Consider the following 2,678-nt stretch of genomic DNA (forward strand, 5'->3'; position numbering starts at 1 on the left):
GCGCTTCCCCTTTGCAGTGCTGCCTTAAGCTACCTTACCTTCTGATAAGGCCTGCGGAAGAGGAAACGGAGCAAAGCCAGTGCCACTCTGGACAAAAGGGAGACGCCCCTAGCGGTGAGCCTAAGGAAGTGCCGGGACAAATAGAGCCAGTTCCAGAAGATGCAGAGGCCCAGAGCATGGGTGAGAGGGGTGCTCTCCCCACACACTGGGCACCTGATTCTTGAGCGGGAACTTAGCGGGTCTCCAAACCTTCTGCCCACGTTTCTGACTGGCATAGCAATGGATGAATCAGCCAGACAAAGCCAGAACCTCTCTCTGATACACGTGGACTTTCCGAAGAAATAAAAAAGAGCAGGGACTGTCATTAAATTGGCAAACAGTGGGGGTCAATTCTAGAAGTGAATAGATATTTCTAAAGTTGGTCTTCACCCCTCCAGTCCCACATTTGTCCTTTTGAGACTGTGTCTTACAGTACAGATATGCAGCCACGTGGTTTTCCTAAGCTAGGAGTCTTTTGTTTTTCCTTTTCCTTTTCCTTTTCCTTTCCTTTCCTTTCCTTTCCTTTCCTTTCCTTTCCTTTCCTTTCCTTTCCTTTCCTTTCCTTTCCTTTCCTTTCCTTTTCTTTTGGAGTTAGATTCTTTACTAGCTATTTAGGCAGATGCCCCGGCTCTGCGTCTCCTCTCCCTACAGGTTACAGTGAGCGGGTTTCTTCAGAAGAACTTGAGGGGCTGGGACTGCTGAGTCCCAGGGTTAGAAGCAGAACTGGAAAGCTTCAGATGCATGTTGCTCCCATGTTTCCAGGCTGGGCAGCAGGGAGGAAAGACCCATGACGTGCCGGTCTCTCCATCACATATCTTGGAGGTTTGGTAGGACAGCAGCTGTGCACCCGCCTCTGCCAGGAGGCCGATCATAGTGGGCAGCATTGCAGGGTTGGAGGGCTGAGCCCGGAACATGAGCAGGGGCTGCTGGCCCCTGTGTAGTAGCACCTCTGGCCTGAAGACAGCTCCGTTGAGCATCTACAACATTGGTGTGATACCCTGGACCAAGCCCACAGCTTGGTGGGGGCACATGCCAGGGCCACAGTCAGGAGGTATTCCCCACAGCTCTGCTCCCCTGGGACCACAGGGCTGTGGGAGGTGACATTGAGGCCAGACACTTTCACCGGTAGCTTAGCGTTCACCAAGTTCACATCTGCATGCTTTGATGATTCTCTCAGAAGAATCAACCCCTGTTAGAGATTTCCCCTTCACCATGTCCACAAACTGGACTGTGATTTCCTCCCCACAGGAGCTCTGGGTCTCCTTGGTGCTGGTGCCCAGGTGGGGACAGCTGATGATGTTCTCCCATGATGTTGTCCCAAGGTAGCTCTTCTGTAAACACATCCAGTGCAGCACCAGCACACTGACCAGACTGCAGGGCACAGAACAGGGCACCTTCTTCCACAATGCCTCCTCCAGCACAGTTCACCACTTGTCACACCGTTTTTGCACTGGGTAAAGGTGCTGCCAGTGAGCAAGCCTGTGGTGGAGGGCAGGAGTGGGGTATGGACAGTGATGAAGTCACAGAGGCTAGATTTCCTCTAGCGGCAGCTGCTGAACACCAAAGGAGGCAGTGACTTCCAGAGAAATGACGGGGTTCATAGCCTACAGTCTTCATTCCAAAGAACTGCATTCCGGTGGCCACCTCTCTTCCAATTCTTCCTAGGTCAAGAATTCCCAGTGTCTTCCTGTTCAGTTCTGTCCCCATAAACTTCTTCTGGTTCCATTTGCCATCTTTCATCTTACATTGCCTGGGAGCCTGCCTGGCCAGGCACATGATCATCCCACAGGTGAGTTTCGCAGCACTGAGGCTGTTTCCGTTGCGGGTGTTCGTGACTAGATGCCCTTCCACATGGCAGCCTCCAGATTTACACTGTCCATGCCTCTACCAGCCCTCCCCATGCCCTGGAGCTTCTCTGAAGTGTTGGTGACATCAGCAGTGGCCTTAGTAGCTGACTGGACGATAAGGCCTTCACAGTCCTGGAGTTCGGCTATCAGCTCCTCCTTGCTCAAGTTCTGCTTCTTCACCACCTGCAGCCCTCCATCTTGCAGGATCTTCCGGCAGCAGGGGTCCAGGCTGTCACTGATGAGTACTTTGCGCAGATTTGCGAAGGCCATTGCTAGAGCCAGGCCTTGGAAACAGTTGCTCTGGTGGGCAGAAGCACTTAGAACAGGAAGCTGCAGGCAGGGCTGGCTCCCAAGACTGGGCCAAGCGTCTTGTATATGTCCTCATAACCCCTGCTGTCAGCTTTTAGGATAATATGGATACTGACATACACATGAATGTATTTATTGTTTTGGCTTGTCTTCTATGTTATGAGCTTGCTGAAGGAAGGTAATCTGACTTATTAGTGCCTGCCATGGGCTGGGGAGATGACAAACCCTTTGTCAGTGTTTGAATAACGAACTGGAAGAACACAGAGGCAAACCCTACAAACCATTCAAGAGGGTTTAACATGGAAACTTGGCCTGGAGGAAGTAAATGTTGATGGAGTCATTAAACCTGCTGTGATGGGGAGTAATAGCCGTGACCCGTGAAGAACAACCTCTGTGGGAAAGGCACTTGGGAACAGTCAAGAGAAAATATTTGTGAAGAGTCTCAAGAATGAAATGTGTTGTCTCGCCCGTGCACCAACTGAA

General features: G+C 51.3%; 1 pseudogene across 1 annotated transcript; it reads right to left on the bottom strand.

The window, feature by feature from the left end:
- Positions 1-750: 750 nt before the first annotated feature.
- LOC308420177 (D-3-phosphoglycerate dehydrogenase-like) lies at positions 751-2,156 on the bottom strand (annotated as a pseudogene). The gene has a single exon. The product of its transcript is annotated as a D-3-phosphoglycerate dehydrogenase-like (transcript).
- Positions 2,157-2,678: the final 522 nt, after the last annotated feature.

This window comes from Micromys minutus (genome assembly GCF_963924665.1).
Source record: "Micromys minutus genome assembly, chromosome: 4".
Taxonomy (NCBI): domain Eukaryota; kingdom Metazoa; phylum Chordata; class Mammalia; order Rodentia; family Muridae; genus Micromys; species Micromys minutus.